This window comes from Rhinolophus sinicus, chromosome 2 (genome assembly GCF_057876585.1).
Source record: "Rhinolophus sinicus isolate RSI-liver-muscle chromosome 2, RSI-T2T, whole genome shotgun sequence".
NCBI classification, from domain to species: Eukaryota; Metazoa; Chordata; class Mammalia; order Chiroptera; family Rhinolophidae; genus Rhinolophus; species Rhinolophus sinicus.
In genome coordinates this window covers 14,329,828-14,355,270 of record NC_142502.1, presented here as the reverse complement: position 1 = coordinate 14,355,270, position 25,443 = coordinate 14,329,828, and the positions used below count along the sequence as shown (strand labels likewise).

General features: G+C 37.8%; 1 protein-coding gene across 1 annotated transcript in view; it reads left to right on the top strand.

Annotated features, from left to right (window-relative positions):
* Positions 1–25,443, top strand: part of PLEKHG1 (pleckstrin homology and RhoGEF domain containing G1) — a 211,962-nt gene that overhangs the window by 33,076 nt on the left and 153,443 nt on the right. Inside the window, exon 2 of the mRNA XM_019735456.3 lies at positions 24,445–24,503. The gene's annotated coding sequence lies outside the window, so the exon portion shown is untranslated. The remainder of the gene's footprint in view (positions 1–24,444; positions 24,504–25,443) is intronic.

Below are 25,443 nucleotides of genomic sequence, written 5' to 3'. Positions count from 1 at the left end.
TCATAGGGATCAGAAACTGAACCCTTCTTCTCTTATACCAATCAGCAATGGTTTTCAAGTCCTTTAAAACCATAAAATCTGTGTAGAAACAAAATTTGACACAAATATGAATAGCATAAAATTGGAGTAGGAGTGAGAAGTAAGTATGCCCCTTCCCCATAGAGAGGGGCATGTGTAGAAGGGGAGGGGCTCTTTATGATTCCCAGCGCTCAAGGAGCAAGGATGGAAACCCGCTGGCTCAACCCATATAGAGCCATGAAGGCTGGGAAGAGGAAATCTAAGCTAGCAAAGGCCATGGAGAAGGCAGCAGAACCCTGGGAGGTGCTTCAGACAAGTTCACAGTCGGATAGCTCTAGAGGAAACTTTCTCATAGTTCAGTGTTGTGAAATGTTGCAGAGGGGTAAAAGATGACTGATACCACGTAAGAGCTGAACTTGGCAGAAGAGCCACCTCTCGTCAGTTCTGGAATTGTCTCCTGAGTGGGAGACAAATGAATCTGTACAGGAAACTGGTGGAAAAAGGCGTATGTGGATTGAAAATTCTCTACTTGTTCAGTGTTTTCCTCTAAAAGTGAACAGAAATAGGACTAGCCAGAAGGGTGTACAGGCATTAAAACAGTATGGCCCTGAGCCCAATTTGGGAAATGAAGAGAAAGAAACGCATGCAGAGGGCAGATGAGGGATTGATGGGAGTGAGAGGGGAGACAAGAAGGACATGTATCTCTATGGCGGGGCATGCTTTCAGACTCACCTAGTTGAAGAGAGAAACCCTTTCCTCTGAGAATGCAAACTGGAAGGTCTCATTGGTGAGGCGAAGTCCGGGTGCTCTGGACTGATGGCGCCATCTTGTCTGAAGTCGGAGGTGACCGCATTCACGGAAGACGAGCGTGGAAGGGGAGACAGAGGTATTGAGAACTGTCTTACAGTGTGTTAGGACATCTAACACAGCTTTCTTCTGCCAGCTCGGCAGAACAGAATTTATCTGTGGCTCCCCCAGATGGTCACTGGTTGCAGCCATCCTCCCCACCCCCAGCACCGTCATCAAGTGTCTAGAAATCTCAGGTGGGAGGCTGTGTTTGTGTGTGTCTCTGCACCTAACTCAAGAGCTGCTTCCAAAACTTTGATTATGGGTATCCTTGACTCGCTTAGTTCAATCCATTTTTATTGAGTTCCAGATGTGTGCTGAACTCTTTGCCTGCCCAATTTCCAAAAGCTATTAATCTTTAAACTCCCTACTGACTTTGTGACTTCATGACCTACTTTCCTCCTAGCTATAAGTTCCTTCAGACACCCTGTCTTTGCAGTGCCTGGTTTATTAATCTTTGCCAGTCCTTTGGCCTAAGGCATGTTGGACGCCATAATCCCCAGGCTTGATTGTGGCCTGGCCTCTGCTTGCAGAGTTCATTGCTGATGCCTGGGTGCCAGCAGGACCCAAGAGGCCTGCTGCAGGTCATTTCCCAGAATATCTCCGCAGCCTGGGAGCCCAGGGGAGGTGGTCCAGGGCTGTGGGTTGATGCTGCAGGTTTCATACAAGCTGAAGAAGTGAAAGCATCAAGTGCTGCTGAGGGCAGCTTGACAAAGAGTGGAAGGAAGAAGGAGTTTGGCAGGCAGCATGACGGGAGACCACTCTTGAGTTCCAAAGATAGAAAGTAGATGTTTGAGTCTCTATGTGGTGAGGTGAGGGAGTCTGTGAAGAAGTTGTGGTTCGCGAATCTACTTTGCATCTAGAGGCCACACGTGAAGCTCTGTCTGTGTGGTAAAGTCTGAAGGATCGCTTCTCCATTTTACTCCGCATAAGAGTCACCTGGGAGCCAGTGGAAATGCAGGTTCCAATTCAGGAGGTCTGGGGCCGAGGGCTGCATTTCTCACAGTACTGCTCATGACCCTTGTGACAAAGCTGAAGCCTTTGGGTACTAAGGCTTCACGGAAACTCAGAGGCATCGCTGATGGAGGTCTGTGCTGAGAGAGGCTAAGGAGACTCTAGAATGAGGCATGTTTAAGGGTACTCAACGTGAAAGCTAACACTGTCAAGAGTAATGGCTGGAAGTGAAGTGAAGAAATATGGAAACCCAAGTGCAGAAGGTAGGTGGTGCCAATAAGAGCCTCTCTGTGGAGTCCTGGACTGGAATCGAGCACTTTGATCCGATTCAAGAATGGTGGGGATTTTTGAAATGTTCATGTTCTTCACTGCAGTCATGATTCTTATTTGACCAAAGCCACATGGTGAAGCTAGTTGGCTGTATGACTGTCTATTATTTTGGTGAATAGTAATGCTTTTGTCCTGGGAGAGTCCATTTATGAGTATAAAGAGCTGGTTATTTGCTGGGGAGCAACTTGTACATACTGGCTAGGAATGTCCTGAATTTTACACCCCTTGACTGTTTGTATCTATACTGTAGGCTTTGACTTTCAGAGCAGTGACATATGTATATATGTGTGTGTCCTATACATATTTATATACATAAATATACACATTTTATATAAATATTGACTATACATCAACATTAGTGTATAAATACTAGAATCTTAAGCTAAGTGGTCATTTAAAGATTAGTCTCATGTTCTGATTTTTATACGAACTATTAAGAAGCAAGAACAATAAATGTCATGGGCATGTTCATGTTTAGAAGTCTTATTGGTTCATTTAAGATCTAAAGGACTAATCTAAACCACATTATCATGTTCAATGATGAATGGGATGAAGAGAGATCGCCTTCCTTTTGAGTAAAGAAAAACGAGGCTTCAAACTTAATAGTTAGGTGGAATGTTACGTTTCCATGCTCACCATCTGTTGGTTGCAAAAGCCTCCAATTCCAGGGCAGGGTCATCTTTTGTGTAAATAGTATACACAGGCTGTGATATTGTAATTTTTAGTATTTAAAAAACCAAACAACCGTACAATGCATTCTTGTAATTTTTCACAAAACCTCTCTTTAATTATCACAAAGCAAAAGAGTCCTTTCCTTGTGTGTAGAATGGACATTTGAAAGTGACAGGGTTCTGCTGACCCTGATTATCCTGAAGTCAGTGTCCATTTGTGAGTGTCAGCTGCCTGGGGGTGGGGGGATGGGGGGCACAACTCAGAGAACAAGGTCTGTCTTTTGAATAGTTTGCTTCTATTTACTTGCTATTCAGGGATGGCAACAAAGCTTTTTATGGTTACAAACACAATGTAAAGTTGTTCTAATAAATATATGCAGTGCAACTAAGTGAATGGTGAGGGCTTGTGATTGCTTAGATGGTGGAGACAAGGGGGAAGGTAACAAAGGAGACTCTCTTCTGACAATAGATCTGCCAATACTAGGTGTGAACTGCCTGCCAAAAAGGCCTGGAGAGCATGCAGGTAAATCCACTAAGCTTCTAATAGCCATTGCAGGGTTTGCCATAGAAAAAAGCACAAGTGAAGGCCTGCAGAGGCCGCCTGCTCAAGTGCAAAGCTCCCCTTGATCCAGCAGAGCCTGAAGCTGCTGCATCCTCGATTGTGAACACTGCCTTGGCCAGTGTTCTGTGGTATGTTGCAGCACAGTTCTGTCTCTTGCACATTTGCTGGGATTCTTGTTCGGACGCGAATCAGTCCAACATGCTTGAGTACCACCACATGAATGGCACTTTGGGAATACCCCAAATTAAAGTTATCATACTGTTCTCTAGTATATGTAGTAAGATAAAGGATATGTCTGCCATACATTCTCATCTCCAAAATAACACAAAAATATGGAGGGGGCTGTACATCGATACATTGTCAGTGTAGAAAGTGGTCATGAGTTAAATGACAGGAGAAATCACTGTTGATCTGAGCAGGAATAACATAGTCCCTGCTCCCCAGGGGCTCCACCTGAGAGGGAGAAAGACAGAATAATTATGTGAAGGCAGTGGAGGAATTCAGCCAAGTGGGAAGCATGGGTAGGTTTAAAGAGATGTGTAACGTGCTTATGTGAGGTGTGTTTTTGTCGCAAACACACCTTACTTTTTCCTGTCTCTGACCCTTGCTCTCAAGAGTCTCCTTCTAGGAACCTTCCCTTCTTTCCATCTCTAAGACCTGCATAAGCTTCGAGACACAACCCTCCCAGAGCATTCCTGGGCAATCCAAGTCTAAGTAAAAGCACTCCTGATCACTTTTTAGTCCAGTTCGTTGGGCATTCTGTCCCCATGGCTTCTGGGAAGGCAGAGAATTGCCTACCTGTTGTGCAAGGGCAATCACCCCACTGCACCCGGGATGGAGCACCGTACTCCATACTGGTGGATGAGTTCATTTGGTCAATGCTTGTTGAACATCTGTGTTACCTTGTGTCAGGCTTTGTCCTTGTGCTGCAGGTGATGAGAAAAAGAGGAAAGTAGCCAGCCCCTTGGAGTGCAGAGTCTAGCTGGGAATATGGGCAGGAATAAGGTGTTACAATGCAGGGGAGACAATACCAGAGTGGAGGACGTGTGCAAAGCTCGAGAGCAAATATGAGGGGCATTCAGACCAAGCCAGACTGGTCGGGGAAAGATTCCCAAGGACGTGACATGTAAACTGCATCTGGAAGAATTAGGCATCAGGTATATAGATGTTCATTGCGCCTATAGAATGCATTTAGAAAAGCTTCTCAGGCTCAAATACACAAATACCTGGATTTCAGTTCCTTTCCTATAAGATTAGGTTAAGCCTCTCAGCCCTCAGAAGCACTGTCACTGTTTTGTTCCAGATCTGACTGGTCTCAGGGCTCAGGATGATGCGTTCCGTTCTGGAGAGTGGTGTGAGGGAGACTCAGAGGGTATCAGCCCGGAGGTCTGTGGAATGCATCTCCGTTTACTGATTATTTAAAGGACTTTTTTAAAAAGAGCATATACGTAAGTGATACGTGATGATTGGGGATAGGACGAAAAAGAAAACATAGCAACCTAAATGCTGCCAGCCTGGGGCAACCCCTTGTAACACTTTGTTTTATATCGTCCCAGTGTTTTTCTGCAAGCCTGTCTTTTGCTTTTTCCTTTTAAATATGGGATCCTACTCTCCTGCCCATCCTGGTCTGCAGCCTGCCTTTTGCAGTTAATATACTGTGACCCTATTAGAGGATAGGCTCTGTAGTGAAGTTAATTCTAAGCGCCATCAGTCTCAACACCTACAGTTTGTTTTATGAGTCCAACTTCAGGAAGCAATAAACAGAAATAAAGAGAATAATTTTTCAAATTTTTTATTCTTACGCAGCCGGTGTTGGTTGCCGGGAGACTGGGAGTTAAAAGACAAGGAGGTGAATGAAGAACTTTACCTGGAAGGGATGTTTTAAAGAATATTTTTTAAGACATCTGCTATGGAATGATACATATCGCTAATCATAGGTTTTATTTACTGAATGGTTCCTGGGGAAAGTGGCTGGTTTTAAATTAGAGGGTATCAAAGACTGAAGTTTGCGTGCACTTCTAGTATGATTTCATTTAAATTCCCCTTTTTTTAGCTTAGTTGATATTTTACTGACTTACGCTTTCTTTTGTTGTTTTTTTCAAATCAGGCACCCTTTCATGCTTTTTAGACAAACAATAAATTTGTGAGAAATTGACAGCACAACAAAAGGTGTGTTCATTAGAAAGGAATCTAAGCAAGGTTTGGGTATTCATTAATGAAGAATTTAAACAAAGTCATACATTAGAAAAGAGGTGGTAAGATTTGATTAACAGCCGTCTTGGCTCTGAGTTACTTAACTCTAGTGATAAGGGAGTGTCTTCCAGGTGTGGGGAGGACACGTTTCCCATGGGAGATTTATTTCCTGCATTCAAGGAGACGAGGGAGGGTCCATGTGCTTTTCTGGCACCGGCTGCTTGTCAAATAGCTTTAATTCAAAGTAATCAATGTGCCTATGTGGCATATTTTGGGGTCACCTGTCTTGGGCCCGAAAGTCCCCTCCTCTGAAACTTCCCTGGGAGTTTCACATATTGAAAGTGACCTTGGAGAGGGAAAAATGGGTTAAAAGCTGAATGGTAAGAGGTCACTGAAAAGAACTTGGAGTTGTGATACCCAAGTGGATTTTCTCCGATTTCTCGATGGGCACATTTATATGGCACAACTTTAGGACTCGAGGAGCCCAAGTTTGCAATTTGGCTGTCATTTAGGGAGGGGTATTTGGTGACGGAAGGAGCCAGGTATCCAAGTCTACATCACACTGACCATTTAGGTGGGAACCCTATATACACCTTGTCTCCATATCAGATACAAAGAGCAGTGGGATTTACAGATAAGATGAAAGTGGAATCTATAGTTCCTGAGACCGGAAGCATTTCATGACCTATGTCAGTATGTATACATCCAATTTCCATGTGCTCCTGTCCATCTATGAGAGAACAGATTGCAGAATAGTTGTTCTCAAGGTATAGAAGGCCTCAAGTCTGGTTTTGGCAGCTATAATGCTTGGATCTGTCACTTGGCCAAGTAGGTCCAGAGTTTTGCTGTATCCATAGATAGTTTGTGGTATCAGGCAGCTTAATTAGGGAATCGCTGCAATACCCTAAGTTGTGGGTGGTTTATTAGCCATCCAAAACATTTGGTGATTTGGCAGGCATTTGCACCAAAAGTATAGTGCAGATATAGGATATTTTCTTTGTGTCAGGATCGTGTCTCATGAAACCGAAGAATGGAAGCACGGACCAAGGAGAGGTGAGGAGTTGTAAAAGAGGATAGTTTATTAAAAGGAAAGAGTAAAGAGTCGCAGCTCTCAGAACAAGAGGGGGTCCCGAACAGGTTGCCCCTATTTAGGCTTTTAAACTATTCTATGTAAATGCCTTATGTAATGCTTTTTTTTTTTTTTTTTTTTTTTTAAGCACCATTTATTTATTTTTACTAAGCTGAAAAATACACTTCACATCTGGGAACAACCAAAGAATGGATTGGGTTTCCTTTGAAGACTCATAATTGAGTTTCACATTTTTGAGTAGTGACTCTGGGCCCGAGGTACCACAGATGAGACACGGTCTCTGCCCTCGAGGTCACAGGTCTAATGAAGAGGCAGAGCTACAGCATTGTCTGGAAATGCACTGTTCAGTTGCCCTCCTGGAAGAGGTCATTGGTGTTAGAACTGAGTCTGGAGGGCCGAGAGGGAGTTGACCAGGTGAAGAAAGGTGGTCGTGACATGCCAGGCAGAGGAGAGAGCAGGGAAAGGCATACTTGGCAGAGATGGCCACAGGCAGTGCAGCATCGCTAGCTCGTGCAGTGTGAGGCCTGCAAGAGTTGGAGTAGACCTGGCAAGGATCAGGTAGGACGTGGGGCTGTATGCTGCTGGGTATTAGCCAAGAGACTGTCATGGAGCTGTTCTCCAGGCCGTCGGAGATGCAAGTCTGAAGGCTTTGCTTAAAGCTGTAAATAAAGATTCTGGAGCTTCTGAAGTCCTGTGCTTCAGTCATTTCAGTGGTAGAATGGGCTGACCAAGGATAAAGGCAGGAACAGCTTATCCCAGCACAGTCCCTGGCACACAGTAGGTGTTCAATTAATATTCAATTGAAAAATAAAGTCAAAAGATGGTTGAAGAGCATCAAGAACGCAACCAAGGCAGACAATCATGGATTTATCATGGTATCATTATGCACGTGTGGTTTTTCATTAGTTTCCAGAATCAGAGATATATAGGTTAAAATAGAAAGATGGAAACTAACCCAGTGTTGGTCTTTTCCTGGGCAGCTGCAAAGTTCAAGAATGGAAGAGAGTAAAGGGTATTGTTAAGAGAGTGGTTAGGGGGTAGCCACTAGGAGAGGGAGGAGGGTTCAGGAGTACGAGAGGGTGGAGGTAGTCAGGGTTGGAAAGGGGGGACTGTCACTTTTTATTATAATATGTATCCATAACATATACCATAAATACATGTTTCCTCATTTTTAAATGATATTCCTGTATTGTTAATTTTAAGTTTTTGTGAGATAAAATAAGAAGCAGCCTAAACTTCCAACAACAACAAAATGCAAATTCAAGTTTAAGGTGGTAATGAAAGAAATCTATACATGATGTCCTTGGGAATTTCTGATGGCATCACATTTTACTTGGGTAGATGTGGCTGGGAGAATTCTCAATGTCCAGCACAATATTAAAAACCAGATCTAGTTATTTCTTCCTTCTGAGAATAGAGGACTGCTGAATGCATATGATGGCTACGGCATGTACTCACCCATTCAATGATATATGAGGACCTACTATGCGCTGGTCCCTATGTGGGGTCCCACTTCTGTATTGAGTGCCATAAGTAACTAGGAGGCATGGGAGAGATTGTCTGACCATCAGACTGGTTTTTAGTTTCATTTAGGAGAAAAGATCAACTAATCTAGATGCCTTTTAAAATAAAACGAAGTGTATGATCAAATGGCCACATGAGTGGTAGAGAATAATAAGTAGAAACATGATTTTATAGTATAGGAAAATGTGTGGCCTAGGGTAGTCTAGGTAAACTTGATGGATTTGATGAAATTTTAAATAGCAATTGGAGAGAAAAAGGATGGGAAGCTCAAAAGGCCCATAATATGCCCTCAAGTAAGTTATCTGTAGCTTTGTCAACTTCCGTAATTGAACCACATTCAAGGCAAACCTGCAAAATGTATAGAGGCCTAAAACTTAGCTGTGGGATAAAGCTTTTTTTTTTTTTTTTTTAATAAAAATAGAAATAAACATTTTAAGTATTTTAACTGAAAGAATAAATCAATTTCTCCATCACTAGATCAAATGGCTTAAATTTAGATGTATGGAAAATTTTAACATTTAGTTCTAGACTCTAAACCTAATTTTAGGGGAAAACCCATTAAAGTAATGAAGTAATGGAACAATTGAACAATAAATCTTTATTTTGTGAAGAATACAGTGAATGCTTGGAGATATATCATCAATTCTGTGCTTTTGGATTATTCAAGTACCAGCATCTTTGCCTGAGAATTACAAGTTCTGTGGTTTGTAACTGACTTCAGGGTAGGGTGGGTAGGAATTTATAGGATGCTATCCTTCCAAGAAGAATTCGGAGAATTTTTTTCTAGATGCAGAAATTAAAAAAAAAAAAAAAAAAAAAAAAAAAATCCAAGTTTTTAAAATAGTTGAGTGACTTCCCCTGGAAAAATAATTAGTTCTCAATCCTGTTTAATTCAGATATTCAATAGAGCTGTCACTGTGAATCAAAGGAAATGAAAATGTAGGCAGATACAGTTCCTACCACTTAAGGGCTTATAACAGAATACTTTGAATCTCACACAACTATTTTATTTTCTTTAATTACATTTATTCCAGTACATTTCAATTAGTCTCCTGGAGAGTAAGTAAATGGCAGCTTTTACCGCTTTTTAAAAATTTCGTTTTGGGGAGTTGTGGAGACTTATGTACTGCAAATTTCACTTTTTATAAATGACATTGAAATGTTTTAATGCCCTGAAATAATTGAATGAGAATTTCAGAAGTCTTGTAATTAAAATAAAAATATAAAAGCCATGGATGGACATTTTAGAGGAATCATAGTTCTGTTGTATTTTTTCTTTGTGGATCAACTATATGTAAGGAGTAGTTCTGAAAGAATTGGGAAACGTGTCTGTTTAGGTCTAATTTTGTCATTTTTAACGTTTCTAATCTCAGTTGTCTTCACTTGTAGGCCTAGTCGCTCAACTTATCTGGAGCTACATTTTTAAAAAAATTCCTTCCATGGGTTCAAACATGTTAGTCATCATCATATCCATTTCCAGTGAGTTATGGATGTGACATATTTGGCTTTTCTCGGTTTCTAGGCTTGGGAATTTTAAGATACACAATTGGTTTAACAGCTTTATATGGCAGCAAAAGTAAATTTAGCCGCGTTAAATGTGCATGTTAATTGGAAGCTACATCCTGATTTCAGGTATGTTTTTAAAATGTCAAGTGTATCATAAAATAAGAAAACCTGAGAGAGAGAGAGAAAAAAAAACTGATGGTTGCTAGATGGGAGGGGGTGAGGCTGGGGGAGAAGGTAAAGGGATTAGAAAGTACAAATTGGTGGTCACAAGATAGTCACAGGGATGTGAAGTGCAGGATGGGGAATATAGTCAATAATGTTGGAAAGATCATGTAGGCTGCCAGGTGGGCACTGGACTTATCAGGGGGATCACGTCATAGACTGTGTAGATGCCTGACCACCGTGCTATACACCTGAAGCTGAACTAAAATAATATTGAATGTCAATTATAATTATATATATACATGTACATGTATATATATATATATATAATAGTCACAGGATATAAAGTACAACATAGGGAATATAGTCAATGGTATTGTAACAGCTATGTACAGTGTCAGAGGGGTAGTATATTGGGGGAGGGGTTTATCACTTTTTAAGGAGTGTAAATGTCTATCACATTGCTTTGTACACCTGAAACTTAAAAAAACAAAAAAAACAAAAAAAACCTTATTAGATGTGCCCTGACTTGGCAGACATCCATCAAATGCCCTTAGTTCCATGCACTGTACAACACTCAAAATGGATTTTGGTTGCATGCTTGGTAGTTAGAGATTTACAGAAGACAGGACTATGGGCTTTTTCTATTTTAAGTTTAAAATAATGTCATTTATGTTGGGTGTTAACAGAGGGCATTCCTAAGTTGAAGGGAATGAAACTACTATCTTTCATGGTTGTGTTATCATTTGTAGATAAGCTAATGGTTTCCTGTGCAAATAATTGTGGATCAGCATACCTAAGATTTGGGCTCTCTTTAAAGCCAAAAAAAAAAAAAAAATTATCTATAGATATGAATCCCTCTTTAGGGTCAGTCATTAGACAAACTACAAAGTGTTAATGCTCATGATAATAAGCCCTATTTTGAGTTTTTATATGAGTAACAATTTTGTCATTAAACAGTGGGATCATGGTATGTGATTCACTGCTTTTTAAAAAGTTAGTGTAATATATAATATATTATGTATCATGTATTAGATATTATATTAATTATACATTATATAACATATACTATATATAAATAGTCACACAGAGAGGGAGCAGCATGTCTGAGCAGCGTGGACGTGGACCGACCAGGGACACTGGTGTACCCAGCGTAGCATCTAATGGCCTGTTACGTGATTAATTTGGCTCAGTTGGTCCTGTTGTTTGGGTCACTGAGAACTTCCTCCTGTCCTTGCCTGTGACCATCCATTCTTCACAAGAGTACTGACACTGCCCCTGGACAAGGGAACAGACCTTCCTGTCCTTGATTTTGTTTATACTTTTGCTTTCAAATCAGAGTTTAGATATAAATTTCTTGTTTAATCATTTTTGGTTAGTGTGCCATGTTTGGAGCCTTTGGTATTTCTCGTTTTGAAACATTTTCTTTCTTAGAAGTTAGATGCCTAATGAATAAGAGTTGACTTATTTTTCTCTAAGTGGATGTATTGTTTTACAAAATCTAGATCATTCGGAAGGGGATGAAATCAAACATAAAAACCTCATTCCTCAAGTGCAGCCCCTGCTAACAGTTGGTATCACTGTTGACTGTCGCCAGCTTGTTTCTTCCCTAAAGCATCTATAGAACCTGTACTCTGCAGAAATAAGGATATTAGCATCCTTCATTCAGCTCTCCTCCTTTGTCACTAAGGTGACAAACTAGTCCTGGTTTACCCAGGACTTTCCCAGTTTTAGCACTGAAAGTCCCACGTCCGGGAACCCCCTTGACTGGCTATACTTATAACTTCCCAATGTGGTAGAATATGTTTTTTTATGGTATCGTGGTTTAACACTTATTATACTTATTGTTACAGCATAACTGTGAATGCCTGTTTTATCTACGGATTGTTTCTAAAAATCGAAAGCCAGTATGCAAATATTTTTCACTGTGCAACCATGTGATATAAGATCCACAGAGAAAGAAGGTCCGTCGTGGATCTCTGAATTTTGCTGCTTTAAGGAGATTTTTTCCAGTGGTTTCATTTTCCTATAGACACTCCTCTACTTTTGCGTTATCTGTGGCTTCTACAGTTTTTTGCATTCCATGTTGTTCTCTTCCTTAGATTCCTGTTTTCATTTGGTACATTAGTACCCTTCAGTAACTTTTTACATATAATATGCATGGATGGTGAGCTCTGTTACTGCATGTTTGAAAGTGCCTGACTTTACCTTCATACTTGATTGATAATTTCAGTCTAGATTCAAAATGATAGTTCCTCAACTTTGAAGGCATTGCTCCTCTGATACCTACAATCTAGTGTAGCCAGTAAGTCTGGTGCTAGACTGATTCTCATCACTTAGCTGAGTGTGTGTGTGTGTGTGTGTGTGTGTGTGTTTGTGTGTGTGTAACTGTGTGTTTGTCTATCTCTCTCTACCTCCTTGAAGCTTTTAGGAATTTTTGCTTTATCCTTCATTCTAATTTTTCACTAAAATCTCTTTTTCATAAATCCTTTTTTTGGCCTTTATGATCTGAAGTCTTCTCTAGCTCAGAGTATTTCCTCCCCGCTAATATTCACTCACTATTCAGCTCAAATTCCAGTATGGATTTGGGATCATTTAGAATCAAGTCTCCATGTCTTTCATATTTTCCTTCTCTTTGTTTCTTTCCTGTATGTCCTGGAGATTTTCTTGGCTGAAATTTTTCAGCCTACTGAAAAATTTTTTAGCTAGGTAAATTCTGTATAGTCCATTGAGTTTTCTGTTTTGGCCTCTGTTTGTTGAATAATCTGAGAACTTTCCCATTCTTTTTCTTTTTTCCATGAAAGGAGTGTGAATATCTGTGAATACTTTCCAGCCCTTAAGAAAGCATTATTCTTGACAATGTTGATCTTAACAGATGATCTTCTTGAATTGCTGAGAATTTTTCTTTTCTAGCCTCAAATACTTTTTAAATTTGTTAATTTTTAGATAGAGGGTAGCATTACTGTATTCCACCAACACCCCAGCTCCAAATATGTCACCTTCAACTAAGTGTCCTTGAACCATTTATGCTTTTCTACTTTTCCATTGATCTCCCACTATTTCCGAATGTCTTTCCTTCCATCTCCCAACTTTTTCCTGAAGACTATTCATATTGCCCTCCCTCCACCCCATTTATACAGAAGGTTCTGGGACCCTTCCTCAGCCAGAAGCCGTCTCCCCTTTCTGTTAACATTCATTGACCCCTGTTTGAACCTTTCTTGTCATTGCCCCTCCCTCTCTATCGCTGAGGGTCACCACAGCTAGAGTATGATTCCTAAAATGAAGGCAAATAAGGTTTTCAAGAGGGCAAGAAAATGGGGAGTTTTAGTCACCAGGGGGAGGCTGCTCCTTCCAGGTACCTCTTTTGTAACAATGCCTGATCAGTTAGGGGCTACATTTCTGCCTCTTACCTAGAAACTTTATTGGACTGAAACTTAATTTTTCAAATTATTTTACGTTCCATAATTCTTCTAAGTAACAATTAGTCAATAGATGATCGAAAGAGAAACTATTAAAATTCTCTTTATGTAGCAGGGAATGGAATTATATAACCTGGTGCATTCCTAAAATTTCTTTGTGGTTTGGCTTCAGTAAATTACTACTTTACATACAGCTTTTAAAATATATTTAGACTTAAGTTTAAAGAGTGAGAACCACTTGTGTAAACATCATTGAATACCATTCTTTTAATGAATGGGGTAATGTTATTTATATTCTTTCTTCACTTCCTCTGGAAAGCCCATTTCTTTTGAGAAGGCTTTAACTTATATTGTACTCCCCTTGAGAAGTGAAAAGGAATTCACTTTAGTATATTTTAACTCAGCCACAAAGTTCTCACCATTGCTGCCGAGAAGTCCTTGGCCCAAATCTCTGTGATAGGTATGTTTAGAGGATTAGAAAAATGCTTGTTTTATTCATGCTTTCATAGAGAAAAATCCTCTCTTTCTCTTTTTTTGAAGAACAATTTTGCAGTTAGTATTTCGGCGAAGCAGTGAGTGAGGTAGGAATTGATGACAAAATATTTCCTAGGCTGGGCTGAGGAGTCTGGGTTCATTCAGACAGCAATGCGGGGACCCTTTGTAGGATTGAAGCAAAGAAATCACATGGTCATGTTTGTCCTATAGATGACAGGATAGAAGTAGGATTTCAGGCAGACCAGAGGGGAGGTCGTCGTGTAATCCGTGTTATAGAAAGTAATGAAGTTATGGACTAAGGCAATAAAAATGGTTTCTGTCCAATTCTACATTTTTATTCTGTATGAATTTTGCTGCTATTAGACTAATTTATTGGTTATTTTAGAAAGACTTGGCCCTTGCAGAGCTAGAGGGACCTTGCAGGTTCTTATGCCACCCTGTCATTTGACAAATGGCAACACCTAAGGCCTAAAGAAATGAACTGATCCTCCAAATTAGACAACTCAGTACTAGCAGAGCTTGGCCTTGGACCCAAGTCGCCTGGTTCCAAAGCCAAGGCTTTCTTATGATGCTACGTCCTATCCTACTTGCTCTCTGCTAAGCACCCAGGCCAACATCCCACCTAAAGACCTATCACCTGGTGGTTGATGACACACAGTGTGCTATTGACAGACTTACTGTTTTTCTCTCGTCAGCTCATACACTTCTCTTCCAGATGACTTAGTTCTAATCTTCCCTGATCTTTCCAACTACACATTCTTGCCCATCACATTCAGAAGGCAATATTGTCAATTACCTCCCAGATAAAATAGAAATCACCCAAGAACACACTGGTCACTGCCTGCCATCAAATCTAATAACTGTCGCCTGCCTGCCTCTTGTCATAACAGCGAAAGTGTCCTGACCTTATTTAATGCCTGGTCCTGGACTCTGGGTCCAAGTTCTTCCTCTGTTTTCAGGGATATTTTTTCATGATATTCTCTGTTCCCGTATTTTCAACCCCTTCTTCTGTAAAAGATCTGTCCTGTCAACATTTACATTGGGGGTGCCAAAAAAATGTATACAAGGGGACACTTTGGTCAACGTTGCTCAAGCAGTAGTTCGCCGTAATCAGGAGTGTCTGGACACTGATGGTAACCACTTTGAGCACCTCTTGTAATTGCAGAAGTCAAACGTGACTTGTATTCATCTTTTGCTATCAGTATATATTGAGTATTACAATTTTAATATAGTTTTCCTTTCTTAGAATGTGTATACACTTTCTTGGCACCCTCTGTATATCATCTGGACTCTTCCCAGTTATAACCCTGCCTGAAATACCTATCTAGTAAGCACATTTCACTCAATTATTCATGTAATAATTCTTTGTAAGCAAGCACCATGTGCTAAGCATTGGGCATGCTGTCATGCACAAAAAAATGGGGCCTCCTGTGGTCTAATGGGGGAAATGGATGCTAAACAAATATCTGTTCTTGCTGAACATTTAGATCGAAGAGTGCAATTCTAACTAATTTTATAGCAGTAGGTACTACATTTCAGTTTTTTCATAGATACCGTATTTCAGTTTCATAGAGAAATTTGTGCAATATGTTTTCTCTGCTATATCTGTGTACTACAAAGTCCTGCCCTTTGTTCTAGGTTTTATACTCAAGTGTCTGGGCTAAATATGCACAGAAACAGAGTCTGAAGAAATATTAATCTGCTCGTGGTATTAGAAACTAGAAACCACATATACTTATTCTAAATAAAATAAATTATTAAATAAATAAACCATATGTAAGATAATCTAAACTTGCAAGATAGACTGAAGAAAATTCTAGGCATTTTTCTCTGAAGAAAACCAAACATTATGTAGAAAAGATGAAAGATGTTCTGTTAAGTTCAGACTCCCTGAACTATTTTTTAAATGACATTCATGTTAAGTTTGAACCTTTTAAATCAGAAAAATAAATGTGTAAGCACATACTACATGTTCTAATGACACATTTAATAAAAAGAAAAATCATTTTCTCAAGTACAGATTTAAAATGACAAGGTTTCTTTGCATATGTTGGTTATCACCTTCCTATTTTCCTCATGGGCTACATCATTCAATTTTAGCATTTCCCCCGTTTTGAGAAGTAAAAACAGACCACATTAGCAAAACCAGGAAGTACTAGTTGCTATAATGGTGAGGAACGTGTAGATGAATAAATCACTGTTTGGTAAGAACTGTAAAATGTTTTATTGGAAGTCTGCCTGCCATGTTCATATTTCCTTTTTTTCCCCTGAACCTGAAAGGTCATTGAAATATCCTCAAGATGGATGTTAAGTAAAAACTCTGTGATGTAGTTGGTAGTTCATTTTTTAAAAACTGATATGTCAAAGCCTGTTTTTCTTGACTGATGTGGAAAGTTTTCATTTTAAAAAAAGGCCTTCAGTGAAAGGAAATTACCTTTCTAAATATAACATTCTAAAGTGATGTAACAGTTTTTTCCATATGTTGCCTGAATAAAGGTAGTGTTTTTATAGAAGCCTGGCTTAATAAAAAAAATAAAAAATCTGTACTTTACCATTAAATAAGCAGGCAATCATGAATCTATTTTACATCTGAGATGTTCCAACTTTAAAAACCACAGTCATCTGAATTCTCTTCATTTTAGGGAGTTTCACTTTACTAATTAGTATTGTTCACTTTTTATGCTTCCTAACACATCTGAATTGCTTAAAGGTATTAATCTAGGTTGAAAGAAGCTCCTGGACTCTAATTTATAAAAGGTGTTGCTTATAACATTTTTCTGCTTAGAAATGTTCATCCATTTCTGTGGCTTCCTCCATTTTATTAAGCACAGAATCTGCTAAAACTTTACCTTTCATAGTCACCTTTCATCTCATTATTTATCTGGTGATAAGATAGGTGATTGTGACAGTGGCACTATATCTTCTATTTTGAGATTTGGACCTCTGGTATAATTCAATTTAACAAATGTGCATCTGGACTTGAGGATCTTTGGAAAGTTTTGCCTTACCCATAATATTCCTCCATTGGTATATTACTGAGCCCCAAATTTTCATATTAGAATTGTATTCTTTTTATGCTCCAGGGCATGCCGTATCACCAAAGCTGCCCCTGGGCCTTGTTGCTCACTAAGTCTGTGACACGCCCTCCCCCACCACCTCATTGGCTGCAGGTTCCCTAAGGGGAAAGACTGTCTCTATCCTCATCACTGCTGGCTCCACAACACCTGTGCCTGGTACAGCCTTGGTGCTCTGATGTTGTATGCATTCCAGGCATTTTGGGATTAGCTCAGCTTGCTTGAGTGATAGGAAAGGGATAGGAAAGTGTTGTTAACTGTATTATAGCGTTTGCAATCTAGCTACCATCCAATCTGTTCACTGGTAAACCTTCCTTCAGTGCCATCTTGGGCAGAGACTTAGTATTTTTCTTTGTAATTCGAGTGCCTTTAACAGCGCTTGAATGAATGTCATTCATTCAAGAGACATTCACTACTTCACGTTTTTTGCCCAGTATCTCCTCTAGCATGAAAAAATAAATATGGTGTTGGAATTCCATTCTTTTTGACCAGCTTTTCTTATTAAGAGGTCCGCTTTTATTTTTTTTTTAAGGATGGAAAGAGAGGGACATACAAAAGAATATAAAGAAGGGGTCGCCGACTGGAACCCCTAATCTCTGATTAACTATTAGAATTAACAATACTTTGTCAAGCAATTACATGCCAATTGTTCGTCTCTTTAAAAAAATTAACAGAGAATGGCAAAATTTAAGGTCTGGGCCATCAAAATCTGGTGTGCAGAGGTTTTGTGTTCTGCTTTGGGTGTTCTTTTTAAAAAACTCACAGCCCATTTACCATGAAATATAGCCCAGATTTGGGAAGCATCCAGTATATATCTTAATGTATAAATCAATTAAACCTGTATTGGTGAGTGATCCTGTGGAACCCAGGAATTGATATAAACTAAAAACTGAGCTTGTCTTAAAAACTCAACTCATTCATAAATTTTATTTTTGTGCAGCATGCAATGCCTGAAGAGATATGCAAATCCGATATAACATCAGGATTGAGTGGGTAGAGCCTTCATTTTGACAAACTTTTCCTAATATTTCTTTTAAAATGCCACTGAAAACAATTCAACTTATTAAAAATTGCCAATGCATGCAGTTTTTCCAAGAACACATTCATTTTGTAATATGAGACGCATTCCTCAGAGACACCATGATTTACTTACTTTGTACCCCATGCCTGGCACATATCAGGCATTCACTATGCAATTTAATGGGTAAAACTAGTATTTTACCCAAATTATGGGTAAAACTAATATTTTTACTGGTTAGGAAAGCAATGAATACTAACTGTTGAAAATTTTGTACTGCTTTTCCATGGTCTCCGCTTCCAAATTCTAAGGTTTTTTGTTTGTTTGTTTGTTTGTTTGTTTGTTTTTAAGTGATTGAGACACGTTGGATTTCTTTTGAAACAAGAAATGGTCAATTAGAGATATCAAATTAGAAATAGAAATTGACTTCAGTTTGCAAGAAAATCTATAGATTATGTCTGTCTTTGGAGATCTCTATGAGAATAGAAATGCGTGTCTGTACATAAGAGATCCTAAATACTTGTTGAATTAATAAATAAAAACCGAGTCTGAGATATTTAAGTAATCACCTGCATGAATGAATAATTCATGTGATTGTTTGACAATCTTATTCTGAAATGTTGGCTAATTTAAGTTCTCTCCATCTCCTACCTTGGTCAACCAGTTTCTATTGTGAATTCTGTAGCTGATGGATTTTCTTGTTTATATCTGAACAATTATGTGTACATGTAGCATCCCAGAACCAAAACTTGATTCTATGAAAAAAACTAATGCAATCAATAAACTTTTGACAAGAAAGAACTAGGAAAAAAAAGTATTCTTTATATTCTTATTTTTGCAACTTTTCTTTATATTTCCAAATACAACTTTTTAAAAAGTTAATAGCCTTTCTAGAAGAATCAGGATGCTTTTTAAAAAGGTATCTTCTCCACTAACAAAAATAAGGTTCCTAGAAATATATCTAATGAAAGATCTGTGAGAACTTTACATAGAAAATTGAATAAGTTTAACTGTATTGAAACATAATTTTAAAAGACCCAAATAAATGGAGGGGAGATAAAATATTCATAGATAATTTCATTATTGTACAGATGTTAATTCTCCCAAATATAGATCCAATGTAATCCCAACATGTTTTTGGTGAATCTTAGGTTAATTCTAAAGTTTATGCAAAACACAGATCCAGAAATAGCCACACACAAAAAAAGTCCTAAAGAAGAAACAGGTAGAAGGATTAAGAGATACTCTATGTATTGTTATAAAGCCATAGGAATTTGGACAGTGTGATTTTGGGACTAGGGATAAGCAATTAGACCAGTAAAACACTAGTTCTGAAATAGGCCCACATTTTTATAGAAACTTGATATGTGACAGAGCTGAATTACAAATCGGTGGAAAGAATATTGATAAAGGATAGCAGGCTCACAGATTATGGGAAAAATGAAAATGGATCCCTACTTCACAGCATACATAGTAATCAATTTCAAATGTGTCAAGGTCTTACGTGTGAAATACACAATTATAAAGCCTTTAAAACAAATGTGGAAGAATATCTTCAAGTCCTTGGGGTAGGGAAAGAATTTGTTAAACAAGACACAAAAATCATTACATCATAAAGAGACACCTATAACAACATATTTAAGAACTTCTGTTTGTGGTGAGAGAGACTGAAGATAAACCATAATCCATAACAGACATATGGATTGATATACTGGAGAATATATAAAGAGCTCCAACAAATTCATAAGAAAAAGATAATTCAATAGAAAACTAGGCAAAATGCATGAGCAAGTTTTTCATAGGGAAGGAAATATGAATGAGCACACACATAAGAAAATATGCTCAACCTCATTAGTAATTAGGAAAATTCAAATTTAAACCACAAAAATACCATTTCTTATCCATCACAATGGCTATAATTGAAATTTTATAGTATCAGGTTGGCCACAATATGGAGCAAAATTAACTTTCATATACTGTTCGCGGAGTGTAAATTGGTGTAATTACTCTTGGAAAAAAAATTGACATTACCCAGTAAAGTTCAACATGTGTATGATAAATAACCCAGCAGTTCCAATTCAGGTAAATACAAGGTAGAAACATCAAATCAGGGGTTATGTACAACTTCAGTTGTAATAGGGGAGAAAAATGGAAACACTCAAATATTCAACAGTAGAGTGTATAAATAAACCACAAAGTATCCAATGAAACACAGTGAAATACTGTCCATCAGTGCAAACAAGAGCTCTACATAGTTAGCAAAGCAACATGGAGGAATCTCACAAAATAGTGAGTGGGAGAAAGCAAGTCACAGTGGAGTATGTATAAGTCCACTTTATAGTTCAAAAGCACACAATTTATTAGAGTAGATTCCCCTATACTAGCTCATTTTCAAGCCCCACATAGATGCAGGATGGTTGCAGCAGCTCTTGCCTCTAAATCCTCTCTTGGTAGTGTCTAGTGGGAGCAAGAAAAGGTCAGTTTCCCTAGTAATTTTAACAAAATACCCTAAATTAGGTCTCCTTGGCCCTGATTGGTGACTTGAGCCATGTGCCTATCCATGAACCAATCACAGTAATCGGGGTGAAACATGATGAATGGCTTAGCCTCCTGTCATTCAGAGCACATGGGCTGGGAGTAGGGAAAAGGAGGGAAAGGCTGGTATAGTTGCCAGAAGGAGGGTAGATGGACGGTTGGTTGGGCTTCTAAAATAACAGGTATTGTTCTGCCCGCTTTCAGCAGTCAGTTTAAGGAGGTCTGTATTACGCTAGCTGTTTTTGCTTGCTTATTTGTGGTCTAGGAAGGAAATGAGGCAGCTCCAAAGAAAGACAGGTAGAAGCGCAAGTGATTTTTATGTTGCAGTGGACCTAGAGTCACAAGTTACCTAGCATTCTCTGATCAGAATGGACAGATGTGAAGTGACACTGCAGGGTGGCAGGTGTGGGGCAGAAGCACGATTCGTGTCCAAACACAGAGATTCCTCTGGGATTTACATGATCAAATTATGTATCCCCTCAAAAATACTCACTTTATTTTTGCCTACTTGACCATCTCTGTTACTGATTTAAAGACTACTTTTAGATACCTATGGGAGAAACATTGGGAAATTTGTCCTTTTTTGGCAGTAGTTACACTTACTACATTACAGTCTACACTGGTCTATGATTTCTGGTGGTCCCTGATGTGGATTTCTACCCTCACCTGGTTTCTTCTATGAAGTCCAAGTGTTTTACCCAGGAAATAAAAATAACACATTTCGCGCTTATGAACAATGGGGTGGGGGGGGGGGGGCGGAACTCCTGCATTTCAAATAATTTACATTTTAGGAGAAATATTTATCATTTGGATTTTTGCACAGTTATTATTGTAAGTAGAGATGTTTTTATCAGACGTGACTTTTAAATCATTCTTTGTCTAAACAACACCTAATTCAGACCATTAAAAGCTGTTTTGCCTAGTCCCTGGGTCTGCTGTTCCTTCAAAGCTAATAGGCCTTTTATTTTGTCCTATATGTAAAAAGCAAAGTGGGTCCCTTTCGTGGGTAATTTTCATTAATATGCATTCTGTAATAACTAGAATTGATCCTGTATTTAATGTCAGGGACACAAAGCTTTTAGTCTCTCTTTGCACTCTATTGTCTAAAATTAAAGATAAGCTTATTTTAGACACTGTAGCTAAAAGGACATGGTGACGTATTGGTCTTATGTACCCTTTTTACAAAACCAACCCTGACATTCTATTTATTTTTATCCTCAAACTCACATTACTTGTGTTTTGTCTATATAACTTACTTTAAACATCACCTTGCACGTACTCCAGACTATAAGTTTAGCATTGTTCTCTGGCCAAAAGCAATAAAACGTGACCTATTTTACGATGATTCAGTGAAGTGCAATCAGCAATTTCTTTTCACAAATATAACATCATTGGCCATTTATTACATTCCCCCAACCTTCAAAAGTGTAATGAAGTGGTTTCCTTTCTTTTCTCTTTTTTTTTTTTTACATAAAATTCTGTTTGTATTTAATGTCGAGTGTAACATATTAGTGGATTTTGCACTGAAGGCTGGATAATCAAATATCCTTAATTTTTTTTTTCCTAAAAATCCTATGTTGAATTTATAGAACAGCCTCCAAGGTTCTCAAGTATTCACCTATAAATAAGCATCGCTGATTGTAAAAACTCTCTTGCTATTATGTTCCGGTAATGGTAGTTTACCTTCTACAGACCAAAAATATAAATTCATTGGTTTACCTCATATTGAATTTCCTGGCTAGATGATGTTTTTTATCCCCTTTTTTAAAAATTGCATTTGTACTTTCCATCATTTCTCATGAGGAAAGCATTATCCTAAAGATTGCTTTAAATGTTTTCTATATAGATCTTTCACTATAAGCATAATTGTGTTGAATATGATCTATTTTCAGACTGTCTCCATTTTCATTTGTTTGTAACTGGTCATTGCTGCCACTGAACAAAAAAACATCGCTTTTTACATATTATTTTCTCATATCATTTTCTGACTTCTTCACTATTTCCAACACAGTATTTTTTAGATATTTCTCTTGAGTTTTCTAGGTCTTCAACCTTGTCACCTGCTGATGGTGGCAATTTAGTTTGTCCCTTTCCTCTCACTATTGCATTGTGAGCATCTTTTATTTTATTCCTGACTTGTTAATAAAAATGTTGTCTGTTGGTTTTATCTTTTTAAAAGTCATGGTAAATGATCTTTCTATTTCTAGGTTACTGAGAGGTTATCAGATATCGATGTTGAATTGATCACATGCCATTTTGGCATCTTTGGCAAATATGAATATGTGTTGATCTCTGTGACCTATTATTGTCAGAGCATAATAGATCTATTTATAGAATATTTCTAGAATAAGGCCACTTTATATTATTGTATCATTATTTTTAATATACTAGAAATTGAGTTTTCTGAGCACTTTATTTAGTATTCTTCTATCTTATGTAAGTCAAACAAGCCTCTTACTTGTTTTTTTTCTCTTTGTGTCTTATCAGATTTGATGATCAGGTGTGCTAGCTTCGTGGAACAAATTGGGAGCCTCATTTGTACCACATACTGAAAGCTTTTTATATAGATTGTGAATTATCTAATCCTTGAAGTAAACCACACTTGTTAGTTTTTCAGCTTTTATAGTTTTGGTTTAGTTTTAATAATTAAATGCCACCTTAGAAAACTGTTTCCATTAAGGTGTTCAAATTTATTTGCAAAGATATTTTTATATAGCACTCTTTTAGTTTTTTAATCTCTTCCTTGTCTGTAATATATGCCTCTAACAATTCTTTTTTCTTGTCTGATTTTAAGACTAGATTGCCTGAAATCTGTCTATGAGTTGTTTCATTCTGTAATTAAACAGTTACTGCTTTTTAGATACCTAAATCACAAATTCCTGCTTTTATTTTTATTTCTGCCTTTCCTATATTTGTTACTATTTTTGAACTTAACTGAGTTTAAATCCTGAGTTCATTTCTTTGTTCTCTCCAGTTTAAAAAAGAAAAGTTACTAGTGTCACAAGTGAAACTGCATTTTCTTACTCCTCATATACAAAATGCAATTGGTTCACTTTTACTGTGTACCCCCACTCATTTCCCTATTTTTGATAACGTGATCTAGAATTTCAGGCTTTGATGGACTAAGTATTATAATAAAAGTTTATTAGATATTTTTTCAAAATTTTTGAAAGTTTGCACTTGATTTGGACTATTTTAAGAATAATTAGCATACCTTATTCCTTCTTTACCTGCTTTTAATGCTCTCCACCAGCACTACTACGTCACCAGTTTTTCACTCTTAACTTTTTGATTCATCCCTCAGTCAACTGGAATATTTTCAAGTAACTTTTCTTCATGAAGAGACTCAGCTCATAAACTTCTAGGCACATTGGTTTTTCCTTTAAAACTCTGCAAACATTAAAATGTCTGTGGTTCTTTCTTTTAACAAATATTGACCAGAAAAACAGCAACCTCAAATGTAAGCATCACCCACCTTCCCCAGCTATTTACAGAGATGGAAAGTGAGAGGAATTATGGGATACAGCCATGGAGAGGAACTCAGGGATAGAGGGGCCATGTCCTCAGAAGGTTGCTCCCATCCTGTGGAGGACTTGTGTTTTGGAGATAGAGGTAGTATGGTTGAGACTGAGTGAAAGCGTCCATTCTCTTCCCACTCCTCAGGGTTTCATCTCTCCTCTGGGTTGAGGAAATTCTTCCTGGCTTCTAGCAAGTCATGAAACTTAGTTTTTAAGTGCTATTGGAAGTTGAAGTTTCTTTTGATTTTTCTGCATATTTCAAGGAAAGGAGAAATAATCAGTAATTTTCTAAGACCACATCCTGTAAGTTTTTTTGTATTTTTAATTAAATTGGTATGGTTATGGCATAGGTCTATTATAGACCAGTAACATAGATGTGGCATTTTCCTGGGGAAATTCTGGCCTTTTTGCATCCAGTCTTCATTTGCTATTTAAAATTAGCCCTGATTCTCATCCAGTTCCCCTAAAATAATTTTGCAACAGTAACATCTAAGTAAAAAGTAACTTATTTTTTGTGTTTCTACTACAGGTGAAGACGGATGTTAGGAGTCTGCATGTGAAGACATTGGAAAAGCTTCAGCTATAAAAGTGAGATGTTTTCATTGTTTTTGCCATGAAACATGTTAAAAGATTAATATATTCATAGTTTAGGTTTGTTAGGAATTTTTATATAAGAACACTGTAGGCAGAGTTTTTCTTGCTTTTAACTGTTTTGTAAGACAGAATAACAAATATTCTAACCACAGGATGAAATATGAAAGAAAATGCATACTGCAAAATACATACATGAAGAATAAAAATGGAGTAAAGAAGCGTAAACCATCATGTGACCCAATGGAGTCATTTCTTGCAATTGGCTTTCTAGTTAATGAGTCAGTCAGTCTTTTAGGTGACATTTTAAATGCTTTTCATTGACCAGAAAAGCGCTTCTTGTCTTTTTAAACTTCTTTTTCTTCAAGATTTGCAATTTCAATGCACTTTTGTGGTGGTGGTATTTGAAAAGCCACAGTGAATGATAAAAGGCAGAGGAAGGAAGAAGATATGCCTTTTTTTAGATCTAGGCAATTATTTTACTCTGTTTCTTTCCTAAGTACTTTAATGTATCATACTTTGACCAAATCATAAGCTATGAGTATTTGTCAAGACCTGAAATGTTGAACTAACATTGCTCAATTACATATGAAATATTTTCTAGAACGATAGGAATATATAAAGAAACTCAGTCCGGCAAGCATAGCATTATCACTTTTACTCACAAGTTTGTATTTTCAATTTCACACCAGGTCTTTTTTTTTTTTTTTTAACCCAACAGTAATATAAAAGAAAATTAAAAGCATTAAGTGTAACAATCAGTTAGAATTTTGTTGCCTTTAGCAAATTAATAATGCTTTATTGAAATCATACATATTTGATACACTGCATTATTCTTGAAGTACTACAACTTATTACAAAGACAAATGGTATTTTAACGGAGTAAAGATGACTTTGCTGTGTTCAAGTTCAGAGTTCATTGGTGTTTGGTTAACTG